We start from the raw sequence: 14,282 nt of genomic DNA on the forward strand, positions 1-14,282 counted from the left end.
CTTTATTTAGCCCTGGAACACACCTTGCCTAAGGGGTGGCAGGAGATAGGTATGAATTAAAAGGTCAATCGCCTCTACGTCCTGACTCAGGCAGCCCTTTAAGGCCCGCACCGACAGGGTTGCTCTCTAATAAAGATCACCCACAGAATGACACCATCTGGCAAATGTCAGAGGAGAAGGAACAGGAGAAACAGCTGCTGGCCTTCAGCTGCAGCCTTCTGCCTATGTTGCCAGGGACTTGAAAATGAATGGACAGGGAGGGTCCGTGTTTCCAGCTGAGTGAATCTGCTGTCATTCTCCAGCTCTGTCTTTTCTTAGATTTGCTATAGAAATACTACTCACCCCTTCAAAGATTCCTGGCATCCTCATGTATATTTTTGTCTGTAGATGTTACATTCATAGCTCTAACTCCAGATGTTCTGAAATTGAACTGCTGGTTTCTTCACCCCACTCCCTTTACTCCCCCAAACCAGATCATCTTCTGGGTTTTGTAGTTCAGCAAATGATACTCTAATTTATCAAGGTGGGCAAACCGGAAATGTATATGCTATCCTTGCCAACTCCCTCTTCTTCCATCCATTATGACTCCTCAGACTGAGTCAGTTCCCTTATTTTATGCTTTCATTATACTGTGTGAGTTTTCATTCATGGAATTTATTGATGTTTGTGATCATAGATTTATATTTGTGATTATTTCATAAACATATATATACACACATCACTTCATTGGCCTGCAAGCTCCATGAGAGTAGGGATCATGTCTGTGTTTGCTCATCAGTGCTTATATATTTGTCTTTGCTATAACTACAGTATTTATCACATAGTAAGGGCTCAAAAATTAATTGTTGAATGAATCTTCACTCTCCTTGCTACATTATTTGCAATGCCATGTCTTTAGAAAAGGAATTGCTAATAATGACAACTATCAAACAGGAATGGACCAACCTTGGAAATGGTGAGATCTCTGTCACTGGTTTTCTCCAACAGCTGGATGGTCTTCGGTCATCTTGAATTTAGAGAAGTTTGGATTAGGTGACCTTTAAGTCCAGCCCCAACACCATGGCTTGTTATTCTGTTGTGGTCATTAAGGCCTTATAGATTGTATAGTGAGAGCTTTGCACTGGGGTGTTAGGAGACCTGCATTTCTGTCCAGGTCTCAGTGACCTTGAACTACTCATTTCTATTATCCACAATCCTGTTTCTTCATCTTTAAAGCGGGGTGCATTGGTAAAGACGTATTAAGTTATCCAGAAGTAACAAGTAACCCTATTAACTCAGCGGTTTGACCCAACAAAGTTAACTTTTCACTCATTTTGCATGTCCCATGTGGGTGGGCAGAGGGCTCTGTTCCACATGGTCACTTAGGGACTGGAAAATGAAAGTTTCTCTCTTTTGGAGTTGAACTATTGTGAACATGAGTCTCCCTCATTTGCCGTCTTGTCTCATCATTAGAAGAGAGAGACTGGAGAAGCGTGCATATGCTTTTTATTGCCTTACCCTAGAAGTGACATATATCACTTCTGCTCACATTTCATTGGCAAGAAACAATAAAAGAAACTGTAAGAGAGTTCAGAAATGCAGGGGGAGCAAATGGAATATTTGGTGAGTATGACTGTGTCTTCCACATGAGGGGATGTTGATTTTTTGCTTGTTTTCTTAGCCAGTGGAAATATTTCTTGTAATGAAATATATGAGTATATAAAACAAATAAGAGTGAAACTCCACTAATGGAAGCACGGCTGGAGAGGCCTGGGACTATTCTTCATAACAACCATGCCATTTAATTATAGCCAAGTCACCTCAATGGACCAGCTAGGGCTCCATTGTGCGTAGTGTGAAAACCACGTGGCTGGATTATCTCTCAGGTCAATTCTAATTTTTTAAATTTTATTTGTAAGTGATGAGTTCTTTGAATTTACTAAGCAACTGTATATATATGTTAAAAGCCTTTTGCCAATTCTTAACGACTTTTCATAACACTTTTTTAATTGAAAACATTATATGCTGCTACTAAAACAGAAAAACAATCCACTCATAATCACTAACAAAATTATTTTTTATTTGCCTTTAGGTCTTGTCCTTCTTCATATGTATATATTTTGCATAGTTGCATTTTTGTGCAATTTTGTATTTTTATTTCACATTTTATCATACATTTTTTCAATTCTGTTTGGCCTTTGTAATGATTATTTTTATAAATGGAATATTAACTAGAGCAACCCTAAATAAAATAATGTAAGTCTTTAACTCAGTATTTGGAAATGAGTTATTTCTCATAAAAAAGGCAATAATGATTAATAATAATAGCAGGTTAAATTTTTTATTCTTAGTTTTTTTGTGAGGAAGATTTGCTATGAGAAAACATCCATTGCCAATCTTCCTCAATTTGCTTGCGGAAGATTGTCACTGAACTAACATCTGTGCCAGTCTTTCTTTACTTTATGTGGGATGCTGCCACAGCATGGCTTGATGGGCAGTGCTAGATCCGTGCCCAGGATCTGAACGTGTGAACCCTGGGCCACCAAAGCAGGGTATGCGAACTTAACCACTATGCCACTGGGTTGGCCCCACAGGTTGAATTTTTAAAAGGAAATTAGAAAAGAAATTAATAAATTAAAAGAGATTTTCCTGAAGGAAAATTAGTCAGCTGAGTAGTAGACTCTGTATGAACCAAACATATCTGAGCTAAAGACAGAATGACGTTACTATATTGCTGAGAGTGAACTAAGCATCGTGCATTCTCTAAGCACTTTCCATGAAGTGTCTCACTTAATCCTCTCAACAACCTATGAGAAATAGATAAAATTATTTTACAAATCATTTTACAGAGGAGAAAACTGAAGCTCAGGTTGTTTAGCAATATGTCCAGTTAGCTGACTAGATAGTGCCTTATCCTGGACTCAAATCCTGGTCTGTCTCCCAAACCTAGGCCCTGGCTTCCCATTGAATGAGGAGATGCTTAAAGGCAACTGTCCATGTGAGGGCAAATTGGTCAAGAGGTATTGCAATTCTCTTGCCAGCCTTACCCAATCCCACTGTTTGTTTTTCTTTTCAAATTATCAGCATTTAAAAATTGCATTGAAATTTAGTTTGAAGATATAAAATATAAATAAAATGTTAAGGAAAGCTTTTAATGACATTATACTTTAATATGGGTCTATGGTTCATTTCACCATAGAATTAATGAAAATACACAAATGATAAATTACTTTGTGGGTTAATACTAATTCTGTCTCTTGACCCAGTAAAAAAAAAAATCTAATAGATTATATAAATCAACCGAGCAAGAAAACAACTTATTTAAATTTCCTTCAAGCCACTGAACACAATAGTAATGACTCTAAATAGTGTTGCGGAAGATAGGTTATAAACAAATATTGATTATGAGTTATTCAAATATTAACAAAGTCTATGCTAAAGAAACTTGACCTTTATGTAGTATTAACAAATGTATGTAGGAGTGAAGACTGTAAAAGCAAATGTCCATTTTCTTTTTAATGATATATTTATCTTCATGCCACAACTTGAGAACATTCTATTTTAAAAGCTATAGCACGATACAATAATACACTGCTTAACAACAGGGCCGTGTCCTGAAAAATGCATCTTTAGGCGATTTCATTGTTATGCAAACATCATAGAGTGTACGTACACAAACCTAGATGGTATAGCGTATTACACACCTATGCTATATGGTACTAATCTTATGGGACCACAATTATATATGCGGTCTGTTGTTGACCAAAACATCGTTATATGGCACATGACTGTACTGGTCTTGTCGATAACATTTATCTCCTACAGTAGAGATCACAAATTTTGTCCCTAAGTCTAGACGTGGACCACAGACAAGTTTTGTCTGGCCTAAGTAGTGTTAATAACTATTTGTCAACATTTTAAATTTGGGATTGTGATGGGCAGAATAGTGGCTCCCAAAAGATGTCCATGCCCTAATCCTTAGAATCCAAGAATATGTTTCATGACACAGCACAAAGGCCTTTGCAGATATAATTAAGTTTATGGAACAAATGTTCAAATAAGGAGATTACCCTGGATTATCCAGGTGGGCCCCGTCTAATCACATGAACCCTTAAAAACAAAGAACTTTCTCCACCTGGAAAGCAGAGAGGTGTGGCACTAGGGAACATCTGAGATAGTCAAAGCTTTAGAGACTCACCTCCACATGGAAAGCATAAGAAGGAATGTGGGCAGCCTCTAGTGGCAAAGACCATCCCCAGCAAGGAAACAGGGACTTCGGGGCTACAGCTGCGAGCAATTGAATTTCGCAAATTTGGATGAGCCTGGTAGCCGGGTCATCCCAAGAACCTCTAGAAAGGAAGGTAACTCACTGACCCCTTGATTTCAATCTTGAGAGACCCTAAGCAGAGGACCCAGCTGAGTCACATCGTAACTGGATTTCTGACCTATGGAACTGTGAGATGAAAAGAGTGTCGTTTTCAGCTCCTAAATTTGTGGCAACTTTTTAATGGCAGCAAAAGGAAACTAATACTGAGATGTTTCACGTAGAAAACTTCACGTTTCTGAGCACAGTTTTTGTTTGGCCACACTGGACTGGAGTTGACTCGTAGATGCTCCATTTGGTTTAACACTGTGACTCTTATTTATACAAGTTACCACCTGGCCTACTTTACTCATTTGCATAACCTAACTGCCCTATTAGCATTTGCGTTTTCAACCACTGATCTGAAAGTTAAAAGGGACAGAACTAGATAAGAATATCCACGGTCAGATTGGGGATTTTCCCATTCCTCTTCCAATGACTTCAACTTCAGCTTTCCCAATTTTTGCCTAATGTGTCATTTCACACTAGATTCCTTTCTGTATTCACTTCCACCTCTCTCTGTTTCTTTATTTTTAATAGAGCTTAGTGGACCCAACAGAGTAGGTTGCTGTAGAAACACAATCCTTCCTTTTCACAAATGTTTTTTCAGGAATAAATGTCACCAGGCAATTCTTTTATCAAATTTCTCTCATAGCCTCAGTTACTATGGAGTTTCCCTCTTTCATTTATTGAACTATGTTGGACAAATGTTTCTACTGCAGAATCCAATAAAAGCAGTGCTCCAATATTTTATATTTAATCACAGTTGCCATATATAAGGTCAGGGCACTAGATTATGTAGGAAGAGTAAATAAATACATCTTGTTCTTGGTGTGGAATTATTTTGTACTAGAAAGAAACAAGTCTAAATAGTGAACCAAACATCTGCCTGGGCAATTGTTAGAGGGATGCTGAGCCCTAAATCTTTGGTACTTCTTGTTCCAGTGATTGGAAATATCAATAAAACTTAATGATCACTTACATGTTTTCATAGTACCCTATATATCTCCCTATTTTATCACTTTTAACAGCTGAAATTTAACATTTATTTGTTTAGTTATTCGACTAGTCTCTCTCCCACTACACATTTAAGCCTTCTGATGGCAAAGTCTCTATATCTTGATCACCATTTTATACTAAGACTATAGCATGGTGCCTATATTATTATAAGCTCTTAATAATTCTTTGTTGGATGAAAGATATATGTGTTAGTTATCATTTGTGTGGATAGAATTGTGTGGACAATATCTAATTTTGAATCAGAATGTGACAAAGCATTTAAGTCTAAGCACGATTTAGAGAAACCATTTATTTAAGAAGTTGAAAGAATTCATCTTGTCACAGATATCCACACTAGGGTAATGCTCAGAGAACTGGGTCTGTTCCATATCCTGTTAAATAGCAGCCTGAGAGTGTCACATATAGGATGCCAGAAAAGTCAGGGAATAAGAGTAATTAATGATGGACTATTAACCCTCTTGTGGGTGCCAAGCACCCAAGTCTCTAAGCCTTGCTCCTCACAATCTTCACGTAGCCATTTTGACTGGCAATTTGGACTCATCAGATCTTTCTAGCTACTGCTTGCAAAAATTTTGGACCTTCTTCCAGCCTCAGTGTATCTCTGACATCTTAATTTCTATGTGCCTTGAATCTTGATGATTTCACATTTTATTTACAATCAGTTTCATGGGTTGCAGTTTCATTTCTGATCTTCCATACTGGATGTTGCCCATGATCACATGTATCATTTCATTTCTCCACAGAGTAGAGACATGCCTGTAGCTTGAGACAGATGCTTTTCCTCTAAGAAGAGTTCTCAAAGTTAATCCTAAAAGAAGAGGTCAGTTTCTGGGGACTGGAGAACTGCTAATGCCAACATTTTCCAGGATGGAAAGCACAACTGAAAAAATTTCACAGAAGTAATTTTCTCTTAAAAATTATTTTTCAAAAATTGATACATTTACTTTCTATTTAAAAAAATATGTATTTATTATAAAATTTACATAATGGAGATCACAGAAAATGAAAATTACTCCTTTTCCTCTACTCCTTATTTCTGCTTCTTGGATTGAACTACTGTTGGTATTTGGCAAATCTCAAGCCTATCTTTCTGACGCAGGCTCTGAACTTGATCTGACCCAGGCTAGAGTTCAAGCTCATCCATTGCCTTTCTGAGTGAAGTTAGGCAAGTCGTTTAGTCTTTCTGAGCTTTAGTTTCTTCATTTATAAAATAAAGTTTCTCATGGTACCTACTTAGTAGACTTAATATAAGGATCCAGTGAAGTAATGCACATAACATGCTTAGCAAACACAGAGCAACTGATATTATTGCAGTATTGCTATTCACTTTCTTTACAATATTTTACTAAAAATATATTAAGGGATATCTTTCCAAGTCAATATATAAACACTAAAGTTATCTTTTTAAGTGACCTCAGAATATTCTAATAGATGGTTATACCATGACTTCCCTAGTATTGAAAGTTCCTCTTAATTTTAATCTATCTTTCTATTTAAGTTGCTTGACTATTTCTTATACATATAAGATTAAGATCATTTAGAAATCTCACTAGACCAACCCTCAGAACTTATCTACTGCCAATCATTGACTATGATGTCTACCACTTACCTGATTGAATGTGATCAACTGTGATTCCGATTTAGATGATACCTTGTTGAACACTAATGCCACCTCAGGGATATAAATGCCTATCAATAAGCCCATTTGGGTACTAACAAGTATGAAGTCTGAAGGGGAGAGAATTATTAACTGTCTTAATTAAACATTTAATCTTTTGCATGTTATTTGAAATAGTGGTCTAGCAGTTAAGCTTCAGCGCTCTCACCATCCTCAGCCTGGGTTTGTTTCCAGTCAGGGAACCACACCACCCTCTGTTTGTTGTCATACTTTGGTGGCTGCATGTTGCTATCATACTGAAAGCTATGCCACTGGTATTTCAAATACCAACAGGGTCATCAATGGTGGACAGGTTTCAGCAGAGCTTCCAGACTAAGACAGACTAGGAAGAAGGACCTGGCCACTCACTTCCAACAAAATTGGCCATGAAAACCCTGTGAATAGCAGCAGAACATAGTCTGATATAGCACCAGAAGGGGAGAGGATGGTGCCAAAAAATGGGGCAGGGTTCTGGTCTACAGTACACAGGGTCACTAGGACTCAGAATCGACTGGAGGGCACTGAAAACATCATTTGGTATTATTGCCTGAGAAAAGAGTAAGCAGTTTGCATCATCTGCTTCTCTAAATATTAGAGTTACCGTAAAAAACTTCATGGTAAATTCACATCCAGTTTCTAGAGTAATCACTGATACAGGTTATCCATCCAGCTGAATAGTTTACAATTAATATACATCATTTTATTCATACTTGAGCCATAAATTTTACTTTTTATAAAAATCAATGGAAAGTAAGAGCTGATGGTGGCACATTTCTGGTTGGTTACATTAGGCCCTAGGTAGTGACATAATCATTGATTCAAAGAGTAGAAAGCTTCTGGAATCTGTATAGGTGAAACTTCCCTGACATACCTCTTTGCCTAATGTCAGTAAGTAAATAAACTTATAGGCGACAAATTGTACGAATTTGTACAAATAAATGTATAGGCAAGCAATGATGAGAGAAGAGCGAATGGAATTTTAAGTTAAGGAAGCTGTAATTTGTCAAAATAGCAGAATAGCAGCATTTTTGTCACCAATAGTAGAATCTTGCCTGCCTACTAGTCTTTTCTTTCTCATATGCCTGCCTAATCTATTCGTGAGATTTCTAGGGACCTTAGTTCACTTTTATTATAGAGATTTAAAAAGGTGACTGAAACTGCACTGATAAAGATTAGAGAATGAAGGAGTTGGCTGGGTGGTGTAGTGGTTAAGTTCATGCACTCTGTTTTGGTGGCCTGAGGTTCGCAGCTTCGGATCCTGGGTGCAGGCCTAGCACCACTCATCAGGACACACTGTGGTGGCATCCCACATAAAACAGAGGAAGATTAGCACAGATGTTAGCTCAGTGACGATCTTCCTCAAGCAAAAAGAAGAAGATTGGCAACAGATGTTAGCTCAGGGCCAATCTTCCTCACACACACACACACACACACACAAAGATTAGAGAATGAGTAATTTTCATCTCGAGAGCACATTATAGATCTCAGCCCCTAAGTCTATCCTAATTTTAACATTTAAAGTTGATTTTTGGATAGAGCAGTGGTTCTAATTAGACAAATAAAAAAGATAGTATCTTAAAGCTTAACACAAAATCACAATTCTGGATGAAATGCCAATTTGGATGAAAGGAAAATTGTTTTCAATGGTCAATGAAATCCCAAGAGTCGGAGTACTGAGGAAAATACTACAGATTCGTAATGGCTCATTGGCCCTAGGCCTCTTGCCACTAATGGATTCCTGGTGTGTGGCCAAATGAATACAGCTTGACTTTCCTCTTGTTCTCTTCCTAAGAAGCCATCTGCAACCCTTTCACAGAAAATGCTTCCTGGTGTCAAAAATATTACTCCAGGCTTCCTAATATAGAAAAGTTTACTACAGAATATAGGTAAAGATCAAAAGAATTATAGAAAAAGCCCAACTTTGGCTAACTTAGAGTCTTTAAACTTCTTTGTTTTAGAATTTCTTTGTCCAGCCACTCCAAGCAAAATTGTTCCTAGTCTAGGCTTTCTTAGGGTTCTATATCCTTTCTAGTTCTTGGCTTCTAGTCCTGGTTCAGACTATGTTCTTCTCCCACAGGCAATGTTCTAATGGATAAAAATCGTGGACCTAACATTTCATTCATTTAACACATACAGCCGGAATACCTACTACATACCAGACACTCCTCTAGGTGTTTGGGAATAAAACAGAATAAAGATCAATATCTTCTTGAAGTTTACATTCTAGTAAGGGAATAGAGATAATAAACAATAAGTACAATAAATAAATTATATAGCATGTTGGAAGGTGATAAGTATCATGGAGAAGAAAAGGAAAAAGTAGAGCAGGAAATGGGGATTGAGAGTATGAAGGGCAGCTTGCAGCTTCGAAGTGGTGGTTGGGATGGTCCTCTTCACGAAGGTGACAAATGAGCAAAGATGGGAAGAAGGTGGGGGTTAGTTTTGTGAATATCAGGGGAAGAGCATTCCAGGCAGAAGAAACAGCTGATAGGAAGATTTTCAGATGGGAGTGTGCCTGCAGTATTCAAGGAACAGCAAGGGGATCACCTTAGCTGGTGGGGAGTGAGAGAGGAGGAGAGAGAAGGAGGTGAAGTCAGAGCCTGGCGGGGCTGCTGTGGCTTGGGAGAGCTTATAGGAGAGTAGATCACAGAAGGCTTTGAAGCTCCCTTTAAGGAGTTTGGCTTTGACTCTGAGTGAGGAGGAGCCATGGCAGGATTTTGAGCAGAGGAGTGCCAGGATCTGACTCATGTTTTAAAGGGATAACTCTGGCTGCTGTATTGAGAATATTTCCTACCTTGTATTGTATTCAGTTTTATGCCACATTCTAGAATCTAAATTTTTTGTAAATATCTATGATCAAGTTTATCTCTGGATCCTTCACGATAAATGGTTAAAACTGTGTTGACTTCTTTCTGTTTTAAAATAGTGAAGTTACTCAGAACAATGATAGATAGAAGGCTTTCTCCTCCCCAAATCCAAATATAATTTGACTAATTTAAGAAACACTCTCTGACCGCTTATTATCATTCATATTTGAAATGCTTCAGGCAAGTTTTGCAGATTCTACTCTGCTTTTTACAGTTCATAATCAGCTCCAACTTAGACTACAGGAGTTAATTAATTCTTAACATTTTCTGCAATTTACTCTGAGTACTAGTTTTAATTGGTAGATTTTCTTTTAAACGTTAATTTTTTTTTTTTTTTTAGGAGAACTCATGCAACAGAATTTTATGTGATGCCATCTGCTCTTAATTCAGGTGAAAGTGTTACAGAAAGCTGATCACCTGGTTTCAAACTCTACCACAAAGAAAATATTGATTAAGCAAAAGTAAACAGATTTATTCACAGGTACCTTATTTTGATCAGTGGTTTTCGCTTTTTTTCCACATTTCCTTTTGATTTGCAGCAGGAGTCACACAAAAACTCACCCATTGAGAATATAAGATTGTCTAAAATTGGATTATAATTTATAAACGCAACTTTATACAAAGCCTTATTTAATAAAGTTTCTATTGCTGGAAACATTATTCTGTTGTCTAAAATTGGATTATGGTAACTTATAAATGCAGATACAATTTTATTCAAAGCATTATTTAATAAAGTTTCTATTGCTGGAAACACTATTCTGTTGAGTTACATCAAATCACATAAGATTCAAATTAAAGCAAGTTTAATTTGATTGTCTCCCTAGAAAACTGATTTTTATCCTAAAGAAGTAAATTACATAGCATGTTAGCAGATAAGTGCTGTGGGATGTTAATGGTATATGTTCCTACGTATGCCATTAATTCCACATATATTTGTGTTCAAAGTATCCAATAGTATTCTCAGAGCTTTCACAGTTCAGTAGGTGACCTTTATCGGCAACTCCGAACTCCAGTAAATTTATTAAAAAAAAAAGAAGAAAACATCAAGGACTATTGAGGATACTAATGTAGATTCTTCAAAATTTTTAAGTATAAAATATGGTCTAATATCTAGATGAAATAGTTTTAAGAAACTGCTGAGTTGTGAGAAATAAAAATACAAGTTTAAATCAGCAACGTGATAAGAAAACACGTGAACAGCAGTTTCTTAGTTATTGCATTTGCCCTGCTTTGTGGAATAAATTTGGCAAAGAAGAAAGTGGAGAAAATGACTGTAATTTCATCATTGGTTTTTGTGAGAAAATTTGACATCTCCTGATGGGAAAATTTCCCGATACGCAATGTATTTATTTTACAAATATTTACCATGTGCTGATCATATTCCAGACCCTGTATTAAGTACTTGGGAGACAATGCTGAATGAGATATTTGTTCCCCACCTTCAGGGTTTAAATAATCTGGAGGGAAATAAAGATGAAAAATAAACAGATGAATGAGTTAAGTAACTGCACATTCTAGTAAGAGCCATGAAGGAAACAAATAAGGGACTTTGGTAATAATTAAGGGAGGCTATTTTTGGTAGGGTAGTAAGGGAAAGCTACTCTGTCTTGCTGGTGTCAAACTGAACCCTAAAAGAGAATGTACTGGCCACATGAAGGGGAGTGGGCTGAGCTAAGGTATGAGGGGATAAAGGGAAAAGCATGCCAGGCCGAGGGAGTGGAGACAGCCTGCACAAAAACCTGGAGGGGACAATGAGATTGGTCTATTCCAGGTTTTGGGGCTCCTAGAGGGAGGTGATCAAGGAGTAGAGCCATCTAGGATGAAGATGCAGAGAGGCTCATGCTAAATCATAAAGGGTTTTGCAGAGTGGGATAAACCGTGTGTGCTGGGAATGCACTGGAGGATTTAGTCATAATAATGAAAATCTTATTTATATTTTTTAAAGTTTATTCTGTCAGAGAGAGATTAGATTGTGGTTAGGGTAAAGAAAGACTGAGAGCTGTCTATTGGAGCAGTCCAGGCAAGATGTGACAGTGACTTTGACTCGAGGATAGCGGTGATGGGGGAAAGTGAAGGCAGTCAAGACATTTTAGAGGTAGACTATTACAGATTGGATTTTGGGAGTAGAAAAAAAAAGAGGAATCAAGAATTTCTGGTTTGAGCACTTGGGTGAATTGTGACACTAGAAGAATAAATTTGAGAGGACAAATCAAGTCACCGCGATTTTGGACATGTTTAGGTTGACAAGGCTGTGGAACATCTAAGTGAAAACACTTAGATCTGAACTTCAGAAGAAAAGTCTGGGCCAGATTTGAAAGTGTTAGATTAAAAAGAAATGGCTGGCTCAGTGGAGCACTGTTTTTGTCAGCTCAGGCTGCCTTAACAAAATACGATAGACCACAGGCTTAAACAAGAAACGTTTGTTTCTTAGAGTTCTGGAGCCTGGTAAGACCAAGATCAAGGTGCTGGCTGATTCGGTTCTTTGTAGGAGCTCTCTTGCAGACAGCTGCCTTCTTGCTGTATCTTCCTATGGTGGGGAGAGAGATCGCCTCTCTGGTGTCTCTTCTTATACCGGCATTAATCCCATTGTGAGGGCTCCACCCTCATGACCTTATTACCTCCCAAAGATCCCACACCAAATACCGTCACATTGGGGACTGGGGCTTCAACATATGAATTTTAGGGGACACAAACATTCAGACCACAGCAAGGGCTAAGTTGAAATTTACTTACAGAGATTTGCCCCCTGGGGTGCTTTCCAGCTCTGTCATGTAACGAGTCCTTCTTGGGGTTCCAGCTTCACACTCCAGCCTCTCTCTAGGGATCATAGGACACCCCCCCCCCCACCATTCACCTTTGAAGCTGTGACAGCTTCAGACCCATACTCTTTCCTTTTACTATAATATTTAATTTTCTTCTTTCTTTAGATAGTAGTTGTGTTGAAATGTCATACCATTTTCCTACAATATAATAAAATTGTGGAAAGGTCTTTAGAGAATATTTATTGTAATAACATCCCTTCTCTCTGACCACCACTTGTACCTGTTTATAGATAAGAAAACAACCAAAGAACAAGTAAAGGATTATATTAAAATGAAACTGAGATAATCTAAAACATTTGATTTTCTAAACTCTGCTATAAATTAAATTCCTCTTAACCTCTGTATAAGTAAAGGATGCTTTCAGAACTTAAATAAATCATAATATTTTACAGCTGAAGTGCTTTAGGGATCAATGAGGCCCAAAGGTATTATGTATCTTCCCCAAGGTCATGAAACTTGCTGGAAGAATAGCCCAGGCTGGACACATGTTTCTGTCAAGTTCACCATAGAGCTTTCCTCACCAGCCTTCTGAAGGAGTAGGCATTGAGCAGCACAAGGTAACTTTTGTAATACTACTCTGTGTATAAATTACTGATGATTCCTTGTCAGATGTTTAGTCCTTTTTCATCAACACTTTCAGAATATTAATTTTCTTTTCTGCCAGTGTCTTGATAGGAAGAAGATTTTCAGAGTTTATATGGAATAAAAAGCTTTTTCTGCTGAAACATATCAAACTTCCATGCATTTCTTTTGTCAAAATAATTTTGGGCTTATTTTCTGAACACTTTTTCTGTGGCTGGCTTGGATAAGAAAAGCAATAAACACAAGCTGCTTCCCAAAGCGCTCTTCATAATGGTGAGAGAACATACAGAGAAGAATGTGAAAGGGTTTTGTCAGTTATTAAACTCTTTGAGACAGATTATAGGTAGTAGGGTAGATCAGAGAAGAGGTAAATTAATATGAACAATTAAGGCATCAGAGAGAAATCAGAACTGAAAAGGGTTAAGAATGGTACTTTTGGATACAAGGGGATGATTCTTATAAATTTAGGTTTACAGATTTCATTTTCATGATTTTTATTAATCTTTAAATGATTGGTTCAGTATGTTGCATACCTACCTATCACATTTCAGTGATTCTCTGTGGTTTAAATATGATCAGACTCCATATTTAGTTAATACAGCTCAGCTCACTCATCAAAAATTACTTGGAATGAAAATGGGTAATTTTAATATTATCAAACCTAAAATTAAAAAATTGAAAGTTTTTAATGTCACATGTAATTAAGCAGCTTTCTCATTAATCTTTAAATATTATGAATCCCTATTTAATCTAAACCTGGTCTGATTTTGAAGCTACAGTCCTGTGGGGCTCTCTACCCCTTTCCAGAATTCAGCCTATATGTCGCTTCTTTCCACTTTTAGAAGGACGATTGGGTATAATGGAAAACGTGCTAGTTAGAAACACATAGGTTTTAATTGAAATGAAATCTCTATGTTGCTATGCGATTGTGGGTAAATCTTTTAGCCTCTTATATCATTTGATAAAATGAGACGTTATACTCAATATTCCTT

Source organism: Equus przewalskii, chromosome 13, assembly GCF_037783145.1.
Source record: "Equus przewalskii isolate Varuska chromosome 13, EquPr2, whole genome shotgun sequence".
Taxonomy (NCBI): domain Eukaryota; kingdom Metazoa; phylum Chordata; class Mammalia; order Perissodactyla; family Equidae; genus Equus; species Equus przewalskii.